Source organism: Panthera tigris, chromosome X (genome assembly GCF_018350195.1).
Source record: "Panthera tigris isolate Pti1 chromosome X, P.tigris_Pti1_mat1.1, whole genome shotgun sequence".
In the NCBI taxonomy this organism is placed as follows: domain Eukaryota; kingdom Metazoa; phylum Chordata; class Mammalia; order Carnivora; family Felidae; genus Panthera; species Panthera tigris.
The window spans coordinates 83,346,574-83,356,920 of record NC_056677.1 but is presented as its reverse complement, the minus strand read 5'-3'; positions in this window follow the sequence as shown (position 1 = coordinate 83,356,920).

Below are 10,347 nucleotides of genomic sequence, written 5' to 3'. Positions count from 1 at the left end.
CAACAAAACCCTAGAGGAGAAAGCAGGAAAAGACCTCTCTGACCTCATTCACAGCAATTTCTTACTTGACACATGCCCAAAGGCAAGGGAATTAAAAGCAAAAATGAACTATCGGGACATCATGGAAATAAAAAGCCTCTGCACTTCCAAGGAAGCAATCAACAAAACTAAAAGGCAACCAACGGAATGGGAAAAGATATTTGCAAATGACATATCGGACAAAGGGCTAGTATCCAAAATCTATAAAGAGCTCACCAAACTCCACACCCGGAAAACAAATAACCCAGTGAAGAAATGGGCAGAAAACATGAACAGACACTTCTCTAAAGAAGACATCCAGATGTCCAACAGGCACATGAAAAGATGCTCAACGTCGCTCCTCATCAGGGAAATACAAATCAAAACCACACTCAGATATCACCTCACGTCAGTCAGAGTGGCCAAAATGAACAAATCAGGAGACTATAGATGCTGGAGAGGATGTGTAGAAACTGGAACCCTCTTACACTGTTGGTGGGAATGCAAACTGGTGCAGCCACTCTGGAAAACAGTGTGGAGGTTCCTCAAAAAATTAAAAATAGACCTACTCTATGACCCAGCAGTAGCACTGCTAGGAATTGACCCAAGGGATACAGGAGTACTGATGCTTGGGGACACTTGTACCCCAATGTTGATAGCAGCACCCTCAACAATAGCCAAATTGTGGAAAAAGCCTAAATTTCCATTAACTGATGAATGGATAAAGAAATTGTGGTTTAGATACACAATGGAGTACTACGTGGCAATGAGAAAGAATGAAATATGGCTCTTTGTAGCAACGTGGATGGAACTGGAGAGTGTGATACTAAGTGAAATAAGCCATATAGAGAAAGACACATACCATATGTTTTTGCTCTTATGTGGATCCTGAGAAACTTAACAGAAACCCATGCGGGAGGGGCAGGAAAAAAAAGAGGTTAGGGTGGGAGATAGCCAAAGCATAAGAGAATCTTAAAAACTGAGAACAAACTGAGGGTTGATGTGGGTGGGAAGGAGGTGAGGGTGGGTGATGGGTATTGAGGAGGACCTCTTTTGGGATGAGCACTGGGTGTTGTATGGAAACCAATTTGACAATAAATTTCATATATTAAAAAAAACACGTGGAAAAACAAAAATTAAATCACAATGGTCTAAAACCTTTGTGATGCAGCAAAAGCAGTCCTACGAGGGAAGTATATGTCAATACAGGCTACCTCAATGAGCAAGAAAATATCTCAGATAAAGAAACAAATATTACACCTAAAGGAGCTAGAAAAAAGAAAAAAAATAAGCCTAAGTCCAGCAAAAGAAGGGAAAGAATAAAGATTCGAACAGAAATATGATACAGACCCCCCCCCAAAAAAAATAGATCAAGGACACCATGAGCTTGTTCTTTGAAAAAAATTACTGAAATTGATAAACTCCTAGCCATTCTTATCAAAAAATGTAAAATTATCCAAGTAAAATCACAAATGAGACAGGAGAAATAACAACCAAAACTACAGAAATACAAGCAATTATATGAGAATGTTATGAAAAGCTATATGCAAACAAATTAGACACTCTGGAAGAAATGGATACATTCTTAGAAACAGAAATTACCCAAACTGAAACAGGAAGAAACAGAAAATTTGAACAGATTTATAACCAGCAAAGAAATTGAATCCATAATAAAGAACATGCCAAAAAACAAAAGTCTAGGGCCAGATGTCTTCACAGGGGAATTCTACCAAACATTTAAAGAACAATTAATACCTATTCTTCTCAAACTACTTCAAAAAATATAAATGGAGGGGATGGGAGGGAGGGGATGGTGAGTGATGGGTATTGAAGAGGGCATTTTTTGGGATGAGCACTGGGGTTGTATGGAAACCAATGTGACAATAAATTTCATAAAAAAAAAAAAAGAAAAAGAAATTGAAGGAAAACTTCCAAAGTCATTTTATAAGGCCAGGATTACCTTGATTCCTAAAACAGACAAAGACTCCACTACAAAAGAGAATTACAGTCCAAAACCCCTGAGGAATTTGGACACAAAATATGTCAACAGAATACGGGCAAATCAAATTCAGCAGTACATTAAAAGAATCATTCATCGAAGGGAAGATGGCGGCGTAGGAGGATGCTAGGCTCACTGCGTCCTGCTGGTCACTTAGATTCCACCTACACCTGCCTAAATAACCCAGAAAACCGCCAAAAGACTAGCAGAATGGAGTCTCTGGAGCCAAGCACAGATGAGAGGCCCACGGAAGAGGGTAGGAAGGGCAGTGAGGCAGTGCACACTACACGGACTGGCGGGAGGGAGCTGGGGCAGAGGGGCGGCCAGCCGGCCAAGCAGAGCCCCCGAGTCTGGCTGGCGAAAGCTGAGGGGCTGGACGGAGTGTGTTCTGACAGCCAGCGGGACTTAACATCTGGAAGGTTATAAGCTAACAGCTCTGCTTGGAGAGCAGGAGGGCTGGAGGACAACAGGAGGGAGAGTTGTTGAGCCCCTGAGGACAGAGCTCAGCTTGGCGGGAACAAAGGCGCTCAAAAGCGCCATCTCCCTTGCCCATCCCCCAGCCGAAATCCCAAAGGGAATCAGTTCCTTCCAGGGAACTTGCTTGCACCGCTCAAACACCCAATGGCTGCGCTTCCACGGTTCCATCCCTCTGGCAGCGGGTCTGACTCCCTCCCGCTGCCACAGGGCCCCTCCTGAAGTGGATCACTGAAGAAGAATCAAGCTAAGCCTGCCCCTCCCGCCCCCGTGCACCTTGCCTATCCACCCCAGCTAAAAGCCCAGATCCCCAGCACCACAAGCCGGGCAGTGTGCAAGTAGCCCAGATGGGCCACACCACCCCACAGTGAATCCTGCCCCTAGGAGAGGGGAAGAGAAGGTACACACCAGTCTGACTATGGCCCCAGTGGTGGGCTGGGGGCAGACATCAGGTCTGGCTGCGACCAGCCCACCAACTCCAGTTATTCAAGACAGCACACGGGAAGTGCCCTGCAGGTCCTCACCACTCCAGGGACTATCCAAAATGACAAAACGGAAGAATTCCCCTCAACAGAATCTCCAGGAAATAACAACAGCTAACGAACTGATCAAAAAGGATTTAAACAATATAACAGAAAGTGAATTTAGAATAATAGTCATAAAATTAATCGCTGGGCTTGAAAACAGTATAGAGGACAGCAGAGAATCTATTGCTACAGAGATCAAGAGATTAAGGAACAGTCAGGAAGAGCTGAAAACCACTTTAAACGAGATGCAAAATAAACTGGAAACGTCCACAGCTCGGATTGAAGAGACAGAGGAGAGGATAGGTGAACTAGAAGATAAAATTATGGAAAAAGAGGAAGCTGAGAAAAAGAGAGATAAAAAAATCCAGGAGTATGAGGGGAAAATTAGAAAACTAATTGATGCACTAACGAGAAGTAATATATGCATAACTGGTATTCCAGAGGAGAAAAAGAGAGGGAAAGGTGCTGAAGGTGTAGTTGAAGAAATAATAGCTGAGAACTTCCCTGAACTGGGGAAGGAAAAAGGCATTGAAATCCAAGAGGCACAGAGAAGTCCCTTCAGATGTAACTCGAATCGATCTTCTGCCTGACACACCATAGTGAAACTGGCAAAATACAAGGATAAAAAGAAAATTCTGAAAGCAGCAAAGGATAAACGTGCCCTAACATATAAAGGGAGACCTATAAGACTCGTGACTGATCTCTCTTCTGAAACTTGACAGGCCAGAAAGGAATGGCAGGAGATCTTCAATGTGATGAACAGAAAAAAAAAATCTGCAGCCGAGAATCCTTTCTCCAGCAAGTCTGTCATTTAGAATAGAAGGAGAGATAAAGGTCTTCCCAAACAAACAAAAACTGAAGGAATTCATCACCACTAAACCAGCCTTACAAGAAATCCTAAGGGGAATCCTGTGAGACAAAGTACCAGAGACATGGCTACAAGCATGAAACCTACAGACATCACAATGACTCTAAACCCATATCTTTCTATAATAACACTGAATGTAAGTGAACTAAATGCTCCAACCAAAATATATAGGGTATCAGATTGGATAAAGAAACAAGACCCATCTATTGGCTGTCTACAAGAGACTCATTTTAGACCTGAGGACACCTTCAGATTGAGAGTGAGGGAATGGAGAACTATTTATCATGCCACTGGAAGTCAAAAGAAAGCTGGAGTAGCCATACTTATATCAGACAAACTAGACTTTAAATTAAAGGCTGTAACAAGAGATGAAGAAGGGCATTATATAATAATTACAGGCTCTATCCATCAGCAAGAGCTAACAATTATAAATGTCTATGCGCCGAATACGGGAGCCCCCAAATATATAAAACAATTACTCATAAACATAAGCAACCTTATTGATAAGAATGTGGTAATTGCAGGGGACTTTAACACTCCACTTAAAGAAATGGACAGATCATCTAGACACATGGTCAATAAAGAAACAAGGGCCCTGAATGATACATTGGATCAGATGGACTTGACAGACATATTTAGAACTCTGCATCCCAAAGCAACAGAATATACTTTCTTCTTGAGTGCACATGGAACATTCTCCAAGATAGATCATATACTGGGTCACAAAACCGCCCTTCATAAGTATACAAGAATTGAAATCATATCATGTATACTTTCAGACCACAATGATATGAAGCTTGAAATCAACCACAGGAAAAAGTCTGGAAAACCTCCAAAAGCATGGAGGTTAAAGAACACCCTACTAACGAATGAGTGGGTCAACCAGGCAATTAGAGAAGAAATTTAAAAATATATGGAAACAAATGAAAATGAAAATATAACAATCCAAACGCTTTGGGATGCAATGAAGGCAGTCCTGAGAGGAAAATACATTGCAATCCAGGCCTATCTCAAGAAACAAGAAAAATCCCAAATATAAAATCTAACAGCACACCTAAAGGAAATACAAGCAGAACAGCAAAGACACCCTAAACCCAGCAGATGAAGAGAAATAATAAAGATCAAAGCAGAAATAAACAATATAGAATCTAAAAAAACTGTAAAGCAGATCAACGAAACCAAGAGTTTGTTTCTTGAAAAAAGAAACAAAATTGATAAACCTCTAACCAGGCTTCTCAAAGAGAAAAGGGAGCTGACCCAAATAGATAAAATCATGAATGAAAATGGAATTATTACAACCAATCCCTCAGAGATACAAGCAATTTTCAGGGAATACTATGAAAAATTATATGCCAACAAACTAGACAACCTGGAAGAAATGGACAAATTCCTGAACACCCACACACTTCTGAAACTCAATCAGGAGGAAATAGAAAGCTGGAACAGACCCATAATCAGCGAAGAAATTGAATCAGTTATCAAAAATCTCCCAACAAATAAGAGTCCAGGACCAGATGGCTTCCCGGGGGAATTCTACCAGATGTTTAAAGCAGAGGTAATACCTATCCTTCTCAAGCTATTCCAAAAAATAGAGAGGGAAGGAAAACTTCCAGACTCATTCTATTAAGCCAGTATGACTTTGATTCTTAAACCAGACAGAGACCCAGTAAAAAAAGAGAACTACAGGCCAATATCCCTGATGAATATGGATGCAAACATTCTCAATAAGATACCAGCAAATCAAATTCAACAGCATATAAAAAGGAATATTCACCATGATCAAGTGGGATTAATTCCTGGGCTGCAGGGCTGGTTCAACATTCGTAAATCAATCAACGTGATACATAACTTTAATAAGAGAAAAGATAAGAACCATATGATCATGTCAATCGATGCAGAAAAGGCCTTTGAAAAAAATCAGCACCACTTCTTAATAAAAACGCTTCAGAAAGTCGGGATAGAAGAAACATACTTAAAGATCATAAAAGCCATGTATGAAAAGCCCACAGCTAACATCATCCTCAATGGGAAACACTGAGAGCTTCTTCCCTGAGATCAGGAACACGACAGGGATGTCCACTCTCACCGCTGTTGTTTCACATAGTGTTGGAAGTGCTAGCATCAGCAATCAGACAACAAAAGGAAATCAAAGGCATCAAAATTGGCAAAGGTGAAGTCAAGCTTTCACTTTTTGCAGATGACATGATATTATACATGGAAAATCCGATAGACTCCACGAAAAGTCTGCTAGAACTGATACATGAATTCAGCAAAGTTGCAGGATACAAAATCAATGTATAGAAATCAGGTGCATTCTTATACACTAATAATGAAGCAACAGAAAGACAAATGAAGAAACTGATCCCATTCACAATTGCACCAACAAGCATAAAATACCTTGGAATCAACCTAACCAAAGATGTAAAAGATCTGTATGCTGAAAACTATAGAAAGCTCATGAAGGAAATTGAAGAAGATATAAAGAAATGGAAAAACATTCCATGCTCGTGGATTGAAAGAATAAATATTGTCAAAATGTCAATACTACCCAAAGCTATCTACACATCCAATGCAATCCCAATCAAAATTGCACCAGTATTCTTCTCGAAACTAGAACAAGCAATCCTAAAATTCATATGGAACCACAAAAGGCCCTGAATAGCCAAAGTAATTTTGAAGAAGAAGACCAAAGCAGGAGGCATCACAATCCCAGACTTTAGCCTCTACTACAAAGCTGTAATCATCAAGACAGCATGGTATTGATACAAAAACAGACACATAGACCAATGGAATAGAATAGAAACCCCACAACTAGATCCACAAACGTATGGCCAACTCATCTTTGACAAAGCAGGAAAGAACATCCAATGGAAAAAAGACAGTCTCTTTCACAAATGGTGCTGGGAGAACTGGACAGCAACATGCAGAATGTTGAAACTAGACGACTTTCTCACACCATTCACAAAAATAAACTCAAAATGGATAAAGGGCCTGAATGTAAGACAGGAAACCAACAAAACCCTAGAGGAGAAAGCAGGAAAAGACCTCTCTGACCTCATTCACAGCAATTTCTTACTTGACACATGCCCAAAGGCAAGGGAATTAAAAGCAAAAATGAACTATCGGGACATCATGGAAATAAAAAGCCTCTGCACTTCCAAGGAAGCAATCAACAAAACTAAAAGGCAACCAACGGAATGGGAAAAGATATTTGCAAATGACATATCGGACAAAGGGCTAGTATCCAAAATCTATAAAGAGCTCACCAAACTCCACACCCGGAAAACAAATAACCCAGTGAAGAAATGGGCAGAAAACATGAATAGACACTTCTCTAAAGAAGACATCCGGATGACCAACAGGCACATGAAAAGATGCTCAACGTCGCTCCTCATCAGGGAAATACAAATCAAAACCACACTCAGATATCACCTCACGTCAGTCAGAGTGGCCAAAATGAACAAATCAGGAGATTATAGATTCTGGAGAGGATGTGGAGAAATGGGAACCCTCTTGCACTGTTGATGGGAATGCAAACTGGTGCAGCCACTCTGGAAAACAGTGTGGAGGTTCCTCAAAAGGTAAAAATAGACCTACCCTATGAGCCAGCAATAGCACTGCCAGGAATTTACCCAAGGGATACAGGAGTACTGATGCATAGGGGCACTTGTACCCCAATGTTTATAGCAGCACTCTCAACAATAGCCAAATTGTGGAAAGAGCCTAAATTTCCATTAACTGATGAATGGGTAAAGAAATTGTGGTTTAGATACACAATGGAGTACTACGTGGCAATGAGAAAGAATGAAATATGGCCCTTTGTAGCAACATGGATGGAACTGGAGAGTGTTATGCTAAATGAAATAAGCCATACAGAGAAAGACAGATACCATATGGTTTCACTCTTATGTGGATTCTGAGTAACTTAACAGAAACCCATGGGGAAGGGGTAGGAAAAAGAAAAAGGGGTTAGAGTGGGAGAGAGCCAAAGCATAAGAGACTCTTAAAAACTGAGAAGAAACTGAAGTTTGATGGGGGTGGGAGGGAGGGGAGGTTGGGTGATGTGTATTGAGGAGGGCACCTTTTGGGATGAGCACTGGGTGTTGTATGGAAACCTATTTGACAATAAATTTCATATATTGAAAAAAAAAGAATCATTCACCATGATGAAGTGGTATTTATTCCTTCGCAGAGGAATTCACCCCAAAAGAAAGAACAGTAAGAAATAATGACAGGGATTTAATCAACATAGATATATGTAAGATGTCTGAAATAGAACTTAAAACTATGATTATAAGAATACTAGCTGAGGTTGAAAAAAACATAAAAGACACCAGAGAATCCCTTTCTGCAGAGATAAAATAACCAATCTCGTCAGGCCAAAAATAAAAATACTATAACTGAGATGCAATCTGGAATGGTGCCATGACAGTGAGGATGGATAAAGCAGAGCAACAAATCAGTGATATAGAAGATAAAATACTGAAAATACTGAAACTCTAAAAAAGAGGGAGACAATGGCAAAAGATCATGAAACAAGACTTAAGAACTCAGCGAAGTATTAAAGAGGAATAACATTTAAATCATAGGAGACCCAGAAGATGAAGAGAGAACAAAAGGGGCAGAAGGTTTATGTGAGCAAATTATAGTTGAAAACTTCCCTAATCTGCGGAAAGACACACTCATCATAATACAAGAAGTTGAAAGAACTCCCCTTAAATTAAACCAAAACTGACTATCATCAAGGCATGTCATGGTCAAATTCACAAAATACATGGACGAGGAAAGAATCATGAAAGCAGCAAGGGGAAAAATGTCCTTAACCTACAAGGGAAGACAGATAAGATTCACAGCAGATCTGTCCAGAGAAACTTGGCAGGCTATAAAGGAATGCCAGGGTATATTCAACATGCTGAATCAAAAAATATGCAGCCAAGAATTCTTTAACCACCAAGGCTATCATTCAGAATAGGAAGAGAGATAAAGAATTTCCCAGAAAAATAAAAACTAAAGGAGTTTGTGACCACTATACCAGTCCTGCAAGACATTTTAAGGGGGACTCCTTAAGTAGAAACAAAACAAAACAAAAAAGATAATAAAGAACCAGAGAACATAACATCACCAGAAACATCAACTCTACAGGCAACAAAGGGGTACTAAATTCATACCTTTCAATAATCACTCTGAATGTAAGTGGACTAGTTGCTCCAATCAAAAGACATAGGGTATCAGAATGCATGAAAAACAAGATCCATCTACATTCTGCCTTCAAGACTCATTTTAGACATAAAGACTCCTGCAGAGTGAAAGTGAGGCAATGGAGAAACATCTATCATGCTAATGGACATCAAAGAAAGCTGGAGTAGCCATACTTATATCAGACAAATTAGATTTTAAAATAAGACTGTAACAAGACATGAAGAAAGGCATTATATCATAATTAGGGGATCTATGTACCAAGAAGTTCAAACAATTATATAAGTTATGCCCCCTTCTTGAAAGCACTCAAATATGTAAAACCATTAATCACAAACATAAAGAAACTCATCTATGATAATACAATAATAATAGGGCATTTATCACCCCACTTACAACAATAGACAGATCATCTAAGCAGAAAATCACAAGAAAACAATGGCTTTGAATGACACACTGGACTAGATGGACCTTACAAACATATTCAAAACGTTTTATCAAAGCAGTAGGTTACATATAGAAGAATACATATTTGGCTACATACAGCAGCAGAATACACATAATTCTTGAATGCACATGGAACATTCTCCATAATAGATCACATACAGGGTCACAAATCACACCTCAGCAAGTACAAAAAGATTAAGATCATACCATGCACATTTTCAGACCACAATGCTATGAAACTTGAAATCAATGACAAGAAAAAAATTTGGAAAGACCACAAATACTTGGAGGTAAAGAACAATCTACTAAAGAATTAATGAGTTAACCAAGAAATTAAAGAAGAAATTTGAAAACTACATGGAAGCTAATGAAAATAAAAACGCGACAGTCCAAAACCTTTGGGATGCAGCAAAGAGGCCATAAGAGGGAAGTATATAGCAATCCAGGTCTTCCTAGAGAAGAAAGAAATATCTCAAATATACAACCTAACATTACACCTAAAGCAGCTGGAAAAAGAACACAAAATACAGCCAAAAACAAGCAGAAGAAGAGAAATAATAAAGATTAGAGCAGAAATCAAGGATATATATATATATATATATATATATATATATATATATATAAACAATAGAACAGATCAACAAAACTTGGAGCAGGTTCTTGGAAAGAATTAACAAAATTGATAACTCCTTTAAAGATTTATCAAAAAGAAAAAGAAAATAAATAAAAATAAATGAAATAAATGAAAAAAAGAATAAAATCACAAATGAGAAAAGAAAGATTACAACCAAAGCCACAGAAATGCAAACAATAATAAC